The sequence below is a fragment of the Parus major genome, chromosome 2 (genome assembly GCF_001522545.3).
Source record: "Parus major isolate Abel chromosome 2, Parus_major1.1, whole genome shotgun sequence".
In the NCBI taxonomy this organism is placed as follows: Eukaryota; Metazoa; Chordata; class Aves; order Passeriformes; family Paridae; genus Parus; species Parus major.
The window spans coordinates 24,772,919-24,791,603 of NC_031769.1; the positions used below are offsets into that span (position 1 = coordinate 24,772,919).

At 38.4% G+C, this 18,685-nt stretch overlaps 1 long non-coding RNA gene across 1 annotated transcript in view; it reads right to left on the reverse strand.

Annotated features, from left to right (window-relative positions):
• Positions 1-322: 322 nt before the first annotated feature.
• The window catches only part of LOC107200304, a 32,372-nt gene continuing 14,009 nt past the window's right edge, over positions 323-18,685 (reverse strand). The window contains exon 2 of the long non-coding RNA XR_004495783.1: positions 323-16,250. This is a non-coding gene — a long non-coding RNA (uncharacterized LOC107200304). The remainder of the gene's footprint in view (positions 16,251-18,685) is intronic.

An 18,685-nucleotide genomic window follows, 5' to 3' on the forward strand; every position in this document is an offset into this window, starting at 1 on the left:
ACCATTCCTTTATTTCCTCCCCTCACATGGCAAAACTGTTATTTGAAAGTCTCCACTCTTCTTTGCTTGTGTCAGAAAGAGTGAGGTCAGAAGCCCTGCTAGAGCTGGCAGAGCTCAACCCCATTCACCCCCCTCCTGTCCAGGCTCAGTGTTGTTTTGATGCTCCAGCTGAAGAAAATCTCTGCAAATTTTTTTGTCCTCAGAATGAAGCTTCCCACTGCTAGCCTTGGGAGACACAGAACGTCTCGGCTGGGCAAGAGCTCTTTATGGATATTTCTAGTGCTCAGAGGGAGAAGGGGAAAAAAAATCCAACTACAGCAACTTTATGGTAATTGCTTTAATGAGGCAAAGCCCTTTAGAATGCAAACACGCTCAACAATACACAAAGAAACAATCAAAAAAAAAGTGTTTTATACAGGCTGTTTTATAAGAAGGTAATAAAAGCAATTGTATGGCATACTCAGTTGCATAAACAGGCTCACCATGGAAGGTGTTTGTGTGAGAGCATGACTATGAATACTTAATTGCTTTCTTATTCTTATTTTCAGTACAAAATACTGCAATCAAAACCTAATCTGTGGCTTGATTTTTAAATAAAAATGTTATATTCCAGTTTCCATTGTTGTAAATATAATAAAGCGTGGTCTTTCTGTTAAACGGTATTTCTTACTCTTTGTAAAGAGGTATAACAGTGATTAATGTCTACATCCCTGACAATATCAAAATGTTTTTCAAATGCAGGATCATTATTTCTCTTCATATGAAAGGCAGAAGACTAAAATGTTCAGAAGGTCTCCATTAATGATGTGACTGGAAGTCATGGAAACCTTTGGTGAGATCCTTCTATGGCTGCTAATCCTGTTTGAACCAAGCCCCAAAAGCAATTTAGATTTTGGATCTATTTTCATTCACACAGGTCTTCTGACAAATACAGAGAGTACAAAAGAAGAGTGTAAGGAAATATGAATTTGGGGACCTCAGTAAGTTGCAAAGTACAAAACTGAAAAATTGTCACCCAATTTCTCCTAACTCTCAGGAGAGTAAATTACTCAGACAAAAAGCTTGTATGAATAGGAATACAATCTGGTGTGTCTGGAATGTTGTATTCTGCATCTGGTGATTTCTTTTTAAATATGTACTATGACATTTGTACCTTAGTGACATCTAGACCAGAGTAATTTTCAAATACTTAGGCATAAGAATTCATTTTTATTTCCTCTTGACTTTCTGCTTTAGGAAGAAATATAGAACTGTCAAAGATCTGTTGTGCATGTAAACTGAGTGATAGGTCTAAAAGATTTAGAGAATCAGACTGTCTTATACAAGAAAATGAATATCTGGATGAAAAAAATATATTCATCAATGGTTTGTACTGTAGAGGCTGAGCACATTGCTGAGAAATAAAATAACAGAGTAATACCAGAAAGGCCAGAGTCACTCTCAATGAAAATGGGTTTCTCTAGGAAAGAAGTGACAATTTCTGGTTTCAAACTGATGGCAAAGAATGAGTTTAAATTTGATATCTTAATTTACATTTTTTTAAAAAAGAATGTTCTCCTATAACATACAGAAAGAAGTAGCACTTTTTTCAGTTCACCAGGCATATAAGAATTTCTATCCTTGAAATCATTGGACTCTCTGTTAATGCTACACAGTATCTGCCAAATTGGAAATGTCATTTTTATTTTTACCATAATGCTGTCAGGAATCAAGCAGGTACCATTAAATGTTTCCTGCTCACAATTTCATTATCATATTTTAATATGTTACATCACTGATGCCCAAAACCTGTTCACTTGAAGGAAAAAAAAAACAACAAAAAAAAAACAAGGCAGAAGTTCTCAATGCATCCTATCCTAAGGAAATTAATTTTAACACTTTCCGTCTTACTACAGTAGAACTACTGCCTAGGAGAACAAAGGACACTTAACTAAATTGGTGAATACTTTTAACTACCTATGAACTGCAAGAAGAATGTAGATTTTCCTATAACCAAACTCTGATCAACGTGCATGCCTGATGGCAAAATCAGCCTTTCCAGGCACTTATTGGCAGGGTGTCCAAGGGGCCAAGAACTCCCAAACACCAAGTGTTTACCTTTCAGCAACGTATCTTACCCTCTTGTTAGATGTCTTGTTAGATCAAATTGTTTGCTGGCATCTATCACTCTTCAACAATTAAAGGCAAACAGCTTAATGATGGCACTCAAGACAAAACCTTTGCTCAGAATGTAAATGGGTATCTAGGTTTGGATTACATATTACACAGAAAGATCTAGCACACTTATCTGAAATTTTTGGAAGGAATACAGATCATGCTTTCCTTAGTAGTATCTAATACTTCAGGGACCAGAAAGCAATCTGCAACCAGAAATCTAAACATACCAAGACAGCCTATAATACAGAGAAGTGGAATTGAAAGGCAAGTCATTCAGTCTGATGAGGTAGATGGGTGTCTGGAATCATGTTAAATGTTGTCAGCCTTCAAAGTCAAAGAGTCTAGCAAGGGCAGACAGAAAGTCAGTTAGTCACAAGGTAACATCTGCTCACAAGGACACGTGAAGAACAGCCAGGTATTAGTCATGAGAAACTTTCTAAAAAGTTGTGTGATATTAACCAGCCCCCAAAATTAATCAGAGAGACTTGCTGAGATGCCACCATATTATTATCTGATTGATCCTATTGGCTCCGGGATATGAAAGTAGACTTTGCCAATGTAAGTTTTTTGTCACAGGGGAGTTGTCAAATTTTCCTCCTCATCTTCTGACAGAGGTGCCTCATTACAGAAATCAGGCTACAGTGAAGGTAGTCATAGATAAACCATATACTTCTTGTTTGACACTCTCCTGCTTTGGTTTCCCCTTTTCTAATAGGAAGCCCTCTTCACTGGAAGCTCAGGTGGGTTCACATCCATTAGGATATCTATCTAAGCCACCTAACAATGGTCCATGATTACGTTGAAGAGGCCTCCATCTCTCCCCCACCCCCACGGCAGTGCCTCTCACTGGCACCCCCCCCTGCCACGGCAGCCTTCCCTTGTGCTGTGGAGACTGAGGACTGAGAGAAATGCAAGTGACTGCCACTTGCAGCACACTGAACAGGTGAACTGTGCTGCTGCATGCTCACTGAGGGCCTCAAAGTAGCAAGAATCAAAATAGAGATGCCAACACACAGAGCTGGGCTCATTTTGCATTGCTGGTTACATTAGAGAGTCGATGAGGTCAAACTCTCTGGATGTGAACCTGCAGTCAAACCAGGCTGTCTGGTTTGGCTCTGTGTGGTGTATCATGTTAGTGACCATATCTCAGTCACATGTAACATCTCTCACCCTTACTGACAGTCTGCACACCGATCAAAACCATAACTGATCAAACCATAACAAGGGCATTGCAACTCAAGATTACACCTCTTTGGGAGGTGTAAAAGGGTGCAGTAGCTATGGTCAAACCTCATTTCCAACAGCTCTTCCTCTTTACCTCTGTTTTTATCATACTTCCATTGGTAAAGTTGCATACTGAAAAAAAAAAAAAAAAAGACTAGTTTCCTTAGAAGAAATGTTGCCCAAGAGCAGTTTACATCATATGTTATCTGGAAGCTGTTCTGTGAAACATCGTAATAATTGCTTTTCCTGGACTGAGACACTTATTAGTAGCAGCTAAAGTTAACAGATTGGAAGATTGCCTGAAGATGATGGATGGGTTTTCTCAGATAGTAGATTTCTGGTCATTTTCCATGGCAGCTGTAAATTAAAAAATAATATAAAGTTAAGCAGTGTTAGGATAAAAGTCACAGATACTACATGGCTACTGACTTGATCATTAATCATCCTAAATTAATGTTAAAGTGTAACTATGATGAGCCAAGCTTTGCCCTGGGGTATATGCAGAAGTTACTCATTGATTGCAAACAGGAAATGGCACATGTATGTGAACACTGAATTCAGCCAACTGCTTGTTTGGTTTGCTGGGGTTTTTTAATTACTGCTTGAGGGAGATGGAGACATTTCTGTTTTAGGAATCCCTTTTCATAACAGTCATCTGGAAGAAAATTATCAGGAGCCATCATCTGATGTGCAGTCAATACTCCAGGTTATTGCAACAATATCTCAATGTATTTTTAAAGCCGAAGAACGTTAATTCCCTCAAGAATTCAGGGGTCAGCTGATCTGATGTTCACTGTTAAGGTTGCTGCAGTCAAAAAATAATTTCTTTTTAGGCAGAATGAAGATTTTTGTCCACAACTGAAATTCCTTCTAAGCTAAACCACAATTTTTTGTAGACTTTGTCCTAATTTACCCTGACATTTTTGATGAAGTGTCATCTTCAGATGATTAACTAGAGAGGAAGTGCCAGAGACACACATGCTGAGAAAAACTCAAACCATAACAACCAAATCTGATGCAAATGAAGAAATCTTGCACTCAGAGATACCATAATGATTCCTTACCTCTGGATGTCAGAAGATCTGTAATGGCCATGGCAAGGTCATGGAGATACACAGACCTTTGCCTTGTAAGCATCTAACTCCTCTCAGCTTCTTTTGCACTGTTATACTAATTGCTTAGGCATGTTTATGTTATACATGCTGTTAATATTAATGTATATTAGCTATAGGACATTACTTAGCCTCATATTAAAAGTCTTTCAGACTTTAGGTACAAATGCTCCACGGTAGTTGCATTGAAAACAATTTAACTTGAATGCCAACCACAGAATACTGCTAGCAGCAGATTTTCTCAGGGCGATTTACTTCTGTTTATCCACAGGGTTTGGTAATAAATACATATATTTTGGGGCCCTAGGTACATTAAGCATACTGAATAGTCAGAGCTTGTAGAAGCTAATTTCTCTGTCATTGCTTTATAGCTAAATTGGTTGCACACGTCTCTTTCAATTATGCAACTTGAAGAATACCAACAACACAGATTCCTGATTTCAATAGTGCATATGCTTGTTTTAGCGCTTACAATGGATCAGCTTTTAGCATGAGACACTAAAATCATCATGCTTTGAATTTCAGAGTCACAATTTCAAATGTAATACTGTCTTTGTGTGTGTGTCATTAATGGCTTTTCTCTTTCTGCTTTCTGGATATATACTGTAATATTCAGCACAAATCAAAGTGAAGACTGGAAGGTAACTCACAATGGATATTTGCAGTTAAGCGTTTACACCATTGAATTCTTTACTGATATCAGCTTAGTTAAGTAGTTATTCAACCAGTAAAAAAATGTGCTCAATAGCCAAATAAAGTATTTGCTGTTAAATCTTGATGTAGAGAAAATGCCAGGTCAAGTCTATCAAGTCTCTTCAATGGGACTCCTTTAGTGGTAGTTATTCTATGTGGAAGACACTCTGCTAGTATAGTAGTACAGAAGGAACAAGGAGAAAGGAAGGTTTAAATTCATATCCACAGTAATGGACATACTATTATGATTCTAGTATTTTCTAATAGCAATATAACACATATCAAACAGATTAAAAACTGTCTGACAGACCTCCAAAATAGATGCATCAGCTGGAAGTTGCAGTTGAGTGGATGTTCCCAATGTTTCTTTGAGTTCTGTACAAGGCTTCATGTTCTTTAATAACTTAACCAATGGCCTTGCAAATACATCCCTAAATGCAATCTCTTAATGACATGAGTTTGGCAGGATGGTATACAATGACGAAAACTGAGCAGTCAACAGAAACCAAGAACGGTAAAAGAAAGAACCACAAAATTATTCAAAGATTAATTCCTTATAGTAAACAAAAATCAAACTATAAAATAAAGAATTCCATGTTGATTTTATCAGGAGGAAGACGGGAAGATGTCAGTTGTTCACAGGAGACATTCACAGCAGGGAAATATCAAGTTAAGGACACTTCCATCCAGCAGGAGCACCAAGGTCTGGAAATTTAAGCCAGACAGACTAAAACCACTAAAAAGGTGGTTTTCTAAGAATAAAGATGATTATGAGCTGGAAAAAAAATTACCAGATGCATTTTATGAGCTCTTATGAGGCCAAGAGGAATCTAAGCTTTAGCCAAAACAAGATTTTTTTTATTTAATATAAGAAGAGATAGTGGAAATAGTGTAAAAATATATAAGCAAATTGATATTTTATGAGTATAAATATCTGCAAATTTACCAGACCCAACATTTTCTCATCTGTTTGTGTCTCATTAAGAAAATTGCTTAAAAAGTGTCTTCTAAAGAGATGGATTATAATTGTTTAATCTTAAGGGGTATTATGAAATAAAAAGTTTAACAAACAGTTTAGTACAGTTTAGAAATTTAGTACAGAGTAAAATACAACTTATCTTGCAACATTGCAAGTTGCTGGAGTGAGCAGCCCTTATTTTTTAGTTAAAAATCTGAGGTAAAATACAGTGAAGAAATGGAATTCATCTTAGTTGCACAGATCTTAATAGACTGATCAGGAAAATACTGCCACCATATATGATTTGAAATGCATGTGTGCCCAGTGCTATTTTTTAAATAATTAATATCATAATATATCTTCAGATAGTTTGTGCTTCTATCAAATTACAATTAATAGCTGTTAGCATCCTTCCTTCTTCCATTTTGTAACATATCTTCCAGAAATTTTCTAGGCCAGCGACATTAGTGAAAACAGAGAGCAAATCCATTCAAAACAATGTGAGTAAAAGCAGAATCTGTCTGTTTGCTTTTGCATGGTTAGAACAAAAAGCTCCATTGCTGCTTTTACAGCTAAAGAGCATTTTATAATGAGCTCTGAAATTTTTGGGAAAGTCGGATTACAATGTTGGTTTAACATCAGACAGTCCATTGTTTAGATGTAGGATCACTGTGATGTCCGGTCTCTGAAAACTTTAGTTTTCTTTTTGATATTAAAAAGACCACTGAAATAATCCACAAAGAGCTCAGGCCTCAGGAAAGAAGTCTGAAAAACAAACACTGTTAAAGATCGGTAAGACACGATTATGTGGCTGACAATTACATGTGATAACAATTAAAATTATCTGATTCCAACCACATGGCATTTTAATACAGCAGATCTCCAAGTAAATAACATGTCACATAATAGGTTTTGATTGATGTTGTCAGCAGCCTTTTGAATGTTACAGATACCTTCCCATCAATGCCTTAGAAATCAGTGGAGACTGCTGACCTCAACCTAACCCAAAATTATTTGTATGTACCTAAATACCCTAGTACTGACTGCTTGGTAACCTAAAAGTCTTCTTTTACTAGATAATTAGATACTTGTACATGGTGTCCATCTCCTTACTTCCAGTTGTAAATAGCTTTGCTAATACATGCATTTGTGCTTTTGACGAAAACCCTGGATGTTTTCTGAGAGGTCTTTCAGCTACCTGCCAGTACAGATCTGGGAACATATGTCTGATTGCAAGCCAGCTGAAGCACTCCAAACAATTTCTGAAGTCCATGGCTTGGTTGGCATAGGGGACCTAACCAAGGAGAATATGGAGCTGCCAAGGAGCTGCCACTGAGCAGCATGAGGTTACTTTGCTGCCAACTTTAATTTGCGTTAAAGAAATAGGGATGAGTTAATGATTGCTAAACCAACAAATCATTCTCCTATTGGAGGAGCCCCAGAGGACATCCTGTCTCCAGCAGTGATGTACCCAGTAAGAAAACACATTGTCACATTGCCTAGAAAGGACATACAAAAAGCAGAGGGGATAGGAGTAGGAATTCGGATTATTTTCATAGTGCCAAGTCTCCACACATGTTCTTGGCTCAGCCTCGTGCTCCTTATTTTCCTCTAGACCAGCCCAAGAGCTACTCTTCAGATCTGTGATGCCAGTTTTATTGTTTCCTTCTGTATACTGTTAAGTGGGAAGTGAAACAAAATGTCTTAAAAATGAATTGAGGAATAATACCACACATTTGTTAGAAGGACAGTTTTTGCTACCATTGTTGTTTTAAAAAACAACTTTTTCTGCTTTGGCATCTAAATCAGGATTTCAACATCACAGCTGGAAAAGCAGCTGTCTTTTCTAACCAGGGCTGCCACAAACACAGCTCTCCCACTGGAGGACATAGAGTCAACAGCTTGTTGAGAATGAAGCTTTAGTTGAGATATTGCAACTGTTTAGAAGGTGTTGCTGAAGATGAGCAAAAACCTTTTGAGTTATTCACATCAGTTTTACTGGTCTGACAAAGCATGTTATTCAGCCACAATGCAAGGTCCTGCCTGTGATATAAATATATTGGGTTTTTAACCAAGGTGTGGTAATTTTCCCCATTCCTTAAAACAGATCACACTAATGAGAAAGTAAAATATGAAGCAACAAAACTCATGAGCAGACAACACAACTCAGCAGTCACACTTGACACCTGAGTCATAAACGTGTTTCTGTCCTGAGTAACAATTCTACAGGTAACACACAGCTTTCTTTAAATGGCCTGCCCAGTAAGCAATTGCCATTTGACTGCACGATGGAATATATTTTGTTTCCAATAATAAGAAGAGAATAATTATCTACATGGTCCATGTTAAATTAGAATCACATATTTCTTCCCTGCAAGGAAAATTACATTTGCTGTAGTTATGCACCAAAACTGTTAGTAACACTGGAGAGTAGGTTCCCAGAACAGTGAAGCACCTGCTCATTGAAGTACACCAAATATATGAAAACTCTTCATATTCACACACCTCTAAACCTTCAGCACTAATCAAACAACCACATTCTTTGTCCTGAGCTACAGAGAATGCTCAAAAAATCAAGTCATGTGATACTTCAACCTTACAGAGAAAAGATCTCAGTGTTGTGCAAGAATACATCAGACAAAATGACCAAATCATTAAAGAGCCATTGATAGAGCAATTAATAGAGTATATAAACAAGTCAAATTGTACAAAACCAGATGTAGCCATGCATCTGTAAGGATGTAGTCTCTGAAGAACATATTCTCTGAAGAACAGTATGACAGAGGTAGCTCATCTGGTATTGTGTTTTCCACCCCTGATGTCCAAGACTATACTCTCAGAAGCTACTTTACAAGTATAACATTTGTGCAGCTGAAGCATGAGCAGAGGTGATTAGCATGGGAGCAGGGCCTCTCATTTTCTTCATGCAGAGCATAATACAAAGGCACTTTGATCTTTAGGGGGATCTCTACCACAGTGCAAACTAATAATGATGTTAACACAACAGTAATAATAGGTACAGATAGCAATGCTGAACCTTAAACATGTATTCATTATAAACACATAAATATTTGGTTATCTACTGTAAGAGCACAGGTCATAGACTCTCTAGCTTCATTTCCCTCCTACACATCCAAAAGCAGACAGAAAAAATACTTAAATATATTTATTAGTTAGTAAACAGTATCTTTTCAAATTGGTGTGGCAGAAATTTGGAGAATCAGGCTGCTTACATGTATCTGAAAATTTATATAATCTTAGAAGAAAACAGAATATTTAAGCTGTAGAAGAATCTCCAGAAATAACCAAAACAGCAGAGACTTTCTTTTAAAGATGTCAGTACAGGTTGTGAAAAATCTAAATTCCCTCCAATGTTTGGAAAAAGCATCCTAGTAGGTTAGCACCTACAAATCAGCTTGGGGGCTCAGATTATTATTATATTGATTCTATATATGACTTTCTGGTTTTGTATGAATTTTTTTATTTGTTTGGCTTTTGTCACATTTGGGGGGTTTGTTTTGTCTGGTTGTTTTTTGTTTTCTTGTAGATTTTTTTGAATAAAGGATAAATTACCAACTTACAGCCTCCAGGCCAGCTTCCAAAGGCCAGAATAGCTTATCCAACCAACATTTTTCTGTCCTGTTCTTTACTGAGGCCTTCGATCAGATGGAAAAGATGACTTGCAATCTGTCAAATTGACATAGAAGTGGCCAGAAGCTTGGTCTTAGCATTGCTTTTGCCCAAGGCCCTCTGGCCCCTACACCATTACAAACCAGGAATTACATCCACCCTAATTCAGGCCCATCCCCACCACATGATGAACAGGTGATGAGAAAAGCACTGTGACAAAAGTATAAGTGAATCTCAGCCTTATTACAGGCACTACTTGAACTCCTCATCCATTACCAAAATAAGCATTTTCTGAAGAATGGACTTGCATTTCCATTTTCTAATTTATATGCCTCTCATTGAGTTAGAGGTTAGAGCATATATTTCTTCCTTAAAAATGGCACAATCTTCCAAACCAAAAGGCTGAGAACGACACAAGGAATGTGGACTACATATTCATGGAGTAAACACAACTATTAATGTTTTTCAGATCTAATGTACCAGAACAAGGCTTTGGATATACATATCAGTGGTCTAGCATTTTCTTGAAGTTGTGTGTAGTGCCTTTTCTACATGATTTTCTTCCATGACATCCATACTTCAGATGCATGCACAGAAACAGCAGCCCTGCCTTGGGAAATAACATGCCAAGAACAGAAGGGCTAAAAGAGACCCAGGAATTAGAACATTCAGAAGGTCATCAACAGCAACATTTCCTGCAGGCATCATAGCAAGAGAATAGGTAGATTGAATGTGGAGAAGGTAGTGGCCTGGTGAAAGAATTCAGGGACACTGAATAATACCAGTGGGGCAGCATAGAAGAAGCTAAGTATCTCTGTTATTTTCTGCTAAAAGGGAATCAGTTGAACTCCAAAGTGACTGAAAAGTGATGAGCTAGTGCTTCAGAGAGGGGCTGAAAACAGGGAGGTGGGGCTGTTTACATAGTTTTGCTTGGCATAGTTTCATTGTTCACAAAAACAAGGGGAAAAAACAATATTCCAAAACTCTTTCTGGGCAGTTAATAATTATTTTTCTTCCTTGGATTACAACAGACATAAATATCAACAGCCCTTTTGTCTATGTTGGCCTGGAGCCCTGCTCAAGCTTTCCATGTGGAGATCCTAAGGACCTGTCCCACTTGATGCATGTTGAAAGCCTCTCCCCTTAGAAATGCATTTGGGCTGGAGCCTTGAAGGGACATTTGAAACCTGCCTATGCTGCTTTGCTTTTTTTCTTGTTCTTGTTGTCAGGCTCATCATGCTGAGTCATATCTGCATCTAGATCATAATGATTATCCTGAAATGTCAGCAGCTGCTCTTTTCACCCCCATATGGTGCCAGGTTTAGGATGAGGTTTCCCTAATGCATAAACAATGACTATAATTGTGGTTTTTGACAACCAAGGTATCGCAGAGATGTTATTCTGTTGTAAAAAACCTGCATTTCCACAGTGGTAATGAAGGGGTGGGTCATAATGACCCATATGTTTCTTTGTATTTCTCTCCAAAGAAAGCCCATGACATAAGTGAATCCCTGTCAGCATGGCTTTTGGCCATCAGATGTTGTTTGACAAGGGAAACATCTAAAAGCTTTAACAGCTAATAGCTTCCTAACTGTAAGAGCATTATTTTCCTAATTCCAGAGATGGTTGTTTGATAGACAAAAAACTGGCTTTAACCTCTATTCTCTTAATTTAGATGTAATTTCCTTGCAGTCTGCAGATAGTCTTATCCCTTAGCGTTGCTTAAAGTTACAAGCTCTCTTTAAAAGCCAGCTAAAAAAAAGCTGAGGTATCAGAGAAATAAAAAAGAGAACAAACAAACAAACAAAAACCCTAGCAGTACTTGACAAAAGAAATGAAGAAAACAAAGCCCTATCTCTTCTTTCATTTATGGATGTACATCAAAAGTATTTCCACTATTATCTGTGGAGATAGAAGATAGTAGAACTGTCAGTGAGAGGGGAATTCAGCCCCAGCATGTCCATTCTGTATTTTAGTGCCAAATAAAGCAGTACAAAGATAAATTAAAGATAATCAAGTAGAAAATCCTGTAAGGGCAAAGACAGGGTGAACATGATGTACTATTGTTCAAAACTGGGAAAAGAGGCATTGAAGCTGATGGAAGTAACCACCACCCTTCATCTGAGATAACAGAGCCAAGTAGTTCTTTGATGAGGTAATACAGGTTTCTGAGACAAGGCAAAAGTACACCCTAAATCTTAAATAATGTAGGCAGATGGTACTGATGGTTATTGCTTTGGGTAAGGGTGTATTTGTGTGTATGCATGCACAAGAAAACAAGGTAGCTGAAACAGAAGGAGAAATAAGCTCTAAACACAGCAGCTAAAAGGAAACTATCTGGGCATAAAGCCTAAAGGGAGAACTTACTCTGGGTACTGAACACAAAAATGTGATGCTGTAAGCAAAGATACTGTCTTTGGTGGTTTGATTGCATCTGCAGGCTGAGAAAGGGAAGTTGGCATGTTCTTTGTAAATAGGTGGAACTGAAGCCAAGAAAGGGCCTGACTCCATCAATGGTTTAGCTTCCTAACCGGAACAACCTCTGATGTGTGACCACCCGTTTCATATAAAGAAATATTATAGATAACAAAGCAGACTAGGAGAGGAAAGACTACAGACAAGCCTGTGGTGTCCTGAGAAAGCTAAGGATGTTATAATTAATTAAATCTTCTTGTAATGAATCAGAAGTCATAAGTACAGAAGTTATTGCAAATACAAAATGCTTTAACAGATAGAAACACTGGCACTCAATTTTTAACTAAAAGAAGCTCCCCAAAGCTTAAATGAGCCCTCAAAAACTAGACTGAGAAGATGCTATTGCTCTGCAGGCTGAGGTTCAGGTTCAGTGAGACAAAAGTGGGAAGCAAGATCCAAGGCAGTGTTCCTCTGTGAGAACAAACTCCCTCCAGGCTCACTATATAGGTGCTCCAGCCTCATACTCAAAGCTGGCTTAGACAGCTAAGCCCTAATTAGGTGCTTAAGGTCCCATCCACTCCTTCCCCTGAAATAATCAATGAGACCAGATGTTATATACCAAATGGTACATAAAATGGCAGAGAGGGGCCTACCATTTTGCTGTTTTTAACCCTGTCTTCTTTAACCCTAACCAGCCTTCCTGCTGAAGCCATCAGAGGAGTTTAAAATCAGTTGGAGAGATGAGCACAGAAATTGCCTCTGCAGTAACCTGAAGCGTACCAGCTCTGTTCTTCTGTGGCACCAAGCAGTACACCTCATCCTCCTAAAGAGCAGTTAATTTGGATCTCTAGCACTAAAACCACACCGCACTTCCACAGCTGTAACTGAGAAATAAAATTGGTCTGATTTGTATCTATTTTGGTCCTTCACAAACTAGGCACAGAACAAAATTTTTAGGACGGCAAACATCCAGTCACAGCTGAAATTTTTACACATCTTTACTTTCCCTCTGGGCATTGTTTCATCCACTTGGATGATATCTATCTCCTTAGATTTAGTTAAGAATTTGGCATCTAGGATAAAGCAGTTGTCTGTGCCTTCTTTTTAGCTATGGAGGTTCACTTCCAGAAACCTACCCTAACAGTGAATTTTAAGTTATATATCTCTGGAAAATAATACAGGATGTCTTTTTCCATTGACTGAAGTGGGAACCTAGACAGATAGTCAGTCTGGACACACTGCATCGGGACAGTAGCAGACAAGGCTCACAAGTTTTTGTGTACTGGGCCATGATCAAAATCTTTCTCAAGGGCACCTGTGGTTACTTGTGTAACCTTTCTTGGGTGTGTCAAAAAAGACACTGTCAAATGGAGCAAGCTCCTGAGAATAGGAGATCCAACAAGAGCTTTCAGAGAAGAGAGCCATTAGACAGGCTGCTTGGGTGGGTATGAGGTACAAACCTCACGTGGCTTCTTTGCATGAAGGAGCGCTACTTGTCATTCAGTATTCCTCTCTCACAAAGTTCTGTGTGGTGGGAAGAAACAAGAACACTTGTGTTGTCTCAAAAAGGTGTGGCTTGTTCAGGTTAGACTTCAGAGCCACAGTTATCTGAATGAGGACTAGTAAGGGATGAGAGCGTTTTGATCTGTCTGCCACTCTATAAGGGATAATAGGCAGTTGTTTTATTATTCCTTCAGTATAATGTACAAGGATGATTTGTAATGAGGCAGAATCTAGGATAAATAGCTCTTGCTATAATACTTTGCCTTCAGATATCTCAAGAGCTAATCTGCGGTGGGTATGCTTGCTGTAAATCAGAGGCTATGTCTTTGCATTTGGAAGTCACTATTATTATGTTAAAGGGTGTATCCTTTCATAGTTCAAGTATGGCATTTGGAAAGAGGTAATTTCACCTCAGAGTGGAAGCTTCCCTGGGGCACAGATCTTCAACAGTGAAATTTTGTGTGTGTACTTTGAGAAACGCATGCCCAGTGGGCATGTGCCAAATTATGCCTTTGAAGCCATGGAAGCCTTGCTGTGGGAACCTAGAACTTTGAAGAATTTCTCAAGGGAGAGGAAGCAAAGCCAGCTGGACTCATTTTCTATAGACAGAAATTTAATTGCTAGCTAGCAGCTACTACATTAGAAGAGAAATCATGTCAGAGACCTGGAACATGTTGGTGTGAACCCTTGTTAGAGGAGTTGGGAGACAGCTTGACTATGACCCCAGCAGATCCTTCTCTTAGCACATTCTTTTAAACTTTAGTATTTACTGTCATAGTAAAATGTGATCATAATTATAAGAACAAACACATCATCGTCATTACTCAGCACCTAAGAACGAACGGAAATACTCTGCTTTTGAGTGCAAACCAGCTAAACAAAGAACAATTTCTTTGGAACTAGTACATATCAGTTTGACAGACTTACAGACATGAAATTCACTTGATACACTAAAATTTATGTACAGTATTTTCTGCAAGAAATGGTTTATTTTCACAACCCAATGACTTCATCTTTCTTATTCTCTGAGACATAACCCTGCAGCTCCTGAGAAGTAGGTTCCTCTTCGTGGTAGCAGATACCAGTCTTGCTCTGTGAGCTCTTTTTTGACTTCATCCTTCTTCAGTGCTCTCAAGTAGGTCCTATATCATCCTTAACTCACACAAATGTGCGTTATTTTGCCTGACCAACAAAAGACAAAACTGCTGTAAAATGCTGCCCCAAGAATGGGACCTGTGTGTGTGTGTGGTATAAAATAGTAATTCATGTGTTACTGTACTATTAAGCTAATGTTTCTCTACCAAAATAATTACTTTATAAATAAAGCACTTCAGATAATAATTAAAAATCTTACTGAGGGAAATTACCTAGTGAAAGGAGGCTTAGGATATACCTTTATCACTACTCTGAGGTTAGTGCTAATTGGCAGACAACAAAGCTTACAAATTCAGTAGCTGATTGCTGCCTTCTGCTTTTCTCCATTCACAGGTGAGCACACCTCTTCCTCTGTTACTCTTGTGATTTATTTGTACTTTTATGCAGACCTCGGATAAGAACAGTCCATCACTATGCTGCACTCTGTACCAACATGAAGTGAAAACATTTCCACTATACAATTTACAACCTGGACAGAGAAAGGAGAGGGAGGTAAAAGCTCCTCCCTTTTTACATGAGGAACAAATACTCTGATTCATGGAGACTTTGCTTTGCTGACTGGGATCAGACCAACAACGACACTGAAATATCTTCAAGCACTAGTTGATCTGCTTGCTCCATGCACGCCCTCTTACTCCACAGTAATGGCAAAGTAGCCAGACCTGTTTCACTACAGGTTAAATGAGCACTGCCACTGTATGCCCAGCATTGCTACTAAAAAATCGATTCCTCCAGTGACATGCACTGGGGAACTGGTGAAGATTAAAAACAATCCTGAGGGAAAAAAAGAAAAAAAGAAAAGCAAAACAAAACAAAAACCTCACAAATGTTAAACCAGATTAGTTGCCTTCTCAGGGATACAATCTCATGGCAGCAGAGCTGATTGCACTGATTTAATTTATTCATATAACTACACTTTGGGTCACATCAATCCATTTGCTCTGGGTGAAAGTGCACACAAGGACAGTCACTGCTGTTCAACTGAGACACAATAGCTTGTTAAATTGTTATAAACTGATCATAAGTCTAAGTCCCAAATGCCTTACCCGAGGTCACCCAGCAGTTTGAGACACACCCAGCAACAGAACATCCCCAGAGTCCAGCCTAGTGTCAAATACAATGGCACTTTTCCTCTCTAATTGCAACCAATTGTCACTGTGTTCTGGTGGGTGTAACCAGGAGAAAATGGACATGGGAATGAACTAGCACTGTCCAGTGAGGCCTTCCAGTTTCAGCTGAAGCATGTTGGCAAGGCTTCATCAGGAGAACTCCATGGTTTCACCAGGTCTTGTTTCTCCATAGGCAACAAGTGATTAGATATCGTTGAGTAACTCAGAGAAAAGTTCTCGTGACATATGTAAGTGTTGTGCTGGACAATATGTTTCAGGCAGAGTGGGCATCATCTGCAGAAATAAAAAGCATTTTTGACCCCAGAGAAGCGTGCTCAATTCAATGCTTTCCTTTCCTATGCACCAGACCAGTGGAGTGTTATGGTTAGTGCTACTCAGTGCATAATACATGAGCACTACATTGATCTGAAGAGCAACTAGCATGGGAGATGTAAAAATTAAATAGTGCAGCAGAGGGATCCAGTGTTGGAGGAGCGCTGCTTTCCACAGGGCATGTAAACCCTAATTAATAGACAAAGAGATCTATTCTTCACCTCTCTTTAACTCCTCCCCTCTTGCTTCTCTTCCCTTTAAGTATATTGCTTTTACCCCTCCAGTTCACAGTAGCACATACAGGACCTGACGGAAGCCCACACAAACAAATGGCAACACTCCCATTGACTTCAATGGGCTCTGTAACAAGCAAAGACAAAGAAAATAGGTGATTATTCTTTCCTTTCTGAATGACAAGACCCTCCCCCTGCCCCCAGAAAAACAATCCATGTAGTAATCATAAGTGCTTTATATTGTGCAGTGCAATGGGCATAATTAATCCAACACTAAACCACTAGTAGCAGTTGGTCTCTTTAATGCTTGGAAAATCATTTTAAATAGACTTCATAGCTACAGAATAGGATTTTTTTGGATTGTAAGTACCTAGAGTCCAATGCAGCAGTTAGCAGCATGTCTGTGCTGACTTTAAAAAGGATAGTCAGTTCATACATATAGAAGAATGGGACCCAAACCAGCAGTTGTTGAACAGTCAAAATCATTTTGGTATCCGTGAGCCGCTCTCTCAAAGCTGTAAATGTAGGCTCAGCCCTGCTATTGCTCTTTGGCCAATTATCTAGATATGATCTTGATTAATTACTCACCTGGCTCTTTGGATTCAAGCAGACAAATCTCCATCTATTTTCCCTACTCTACAACCAAAACCAAAAAAAAATATCGTCGCCCTCTTCCTCTTGATTCACTGAACTAAGGACTTTACTGATAAGAGCAAAAATCCCAGGTATATTTTAAAAGTTCTTTTCTTTTCCCTCATTGCTGCCTGCAAGTTCATCTGCTTAACAAAGGGCTACGATAACTGGGCAGGAGGGAATCAATTGCTAATTTAGTGTCCTAGCATGCTCTGGATATCTGAAATATCTTTGTTCTGAAAAGCTGCGCTTTTTTTGGCAACACTTGGACAAAAATGTTCCAGCTGTATTGAAGTTCAGGTCATATGCAAATGCTCATATTCAAAATGGTGTATGCAATACCGTCTTTCTAATCCTACCACTAAAATACGATTTGTGGCTGTTCTTCAGAATGTCTGCCTGATTAAACATCCTTGGAAAAAAAGGAATGGGATTGTAATAAAGAATCATAAAAACGTTTCTTTTAATCAGTAATTAAGTAGCAATTAAGCATAATTATTACAATTTGTATCTAATTTATAATATCAGTAGAATGAACAGATGTAATTCACCCTCCAGTAGTCAACAGTGCTTGGCTTAAGCAAAGCCAGCTCACACTTCCCTTCACATTTGCAACACAAAAAGGACACTGTGGATGGTGAGCAAATGTGTCTTCCCCAAGGGGTGGGAATATTCAGCAGTGGGGTAGGAACAGCTCCATCATCTGAAAGCCTATGAAAATACCCATACAGACAACATAAGGTTTTCCTACTGTCTTCAGTAGATGATAAAAATCTTTGGGTTTTTAACCTCATAAGGAGCCCTCACTTTTGTGTAGCTGGTAACAGTTCAGTGTCACAACCAACCATTGCAAAACATAACCATAGGCATGCTTCTTTTTTATATTAAATATTATTATTATAAGTTTTTTTCATGTGGTGCTTCAGGGCAGTTCTTCACTATCAGCCTATGAAAAATTACAGAGTTTACTGAGTAACTCAGAGAGAAAGAAAAAGTTTTCATTACAAACTCTAGGTTAATTTTCCTTAACTCCATGGTTTTTAAATGCTTAAGAAACATGTGCATGATCCAGGACTGTCTGAAAGTGGACAATCTGTCTACTTTCTGCCATGGATGTTTTCAAATAAAACTACTAAGAATTTTTCTTTGTTGTCTGACCTTGTTCAAGGTTCATCTGAGACATACATGACTTGATGGTAAAACACCAGTCTTCACATGTAGCTGATTTACCATAGAGCTGTGTTTGGAAAGTTACGTGATGAGGAGGACCATGAAAGCACCTTAGAGAGTTCTCTGGAATCACTCAGTATAGAATAGATCTATTTATAGCCCAGAAGCTTTACCATTTGTGTAACAGTAGCAAATCCATACAACAGGCTTCTTCCAAGGTAACTTTCTAAATCTACTTCAACAGAAATAAAAAAAAACCTGTATATTTGATGGATCTGGAATGTTCTTTAGGCTCAGAAGTCTGAATGTATATGCCCTGTCCTTACTCAGATGCCATACCTGGCTAAGAGTTGAACCCCT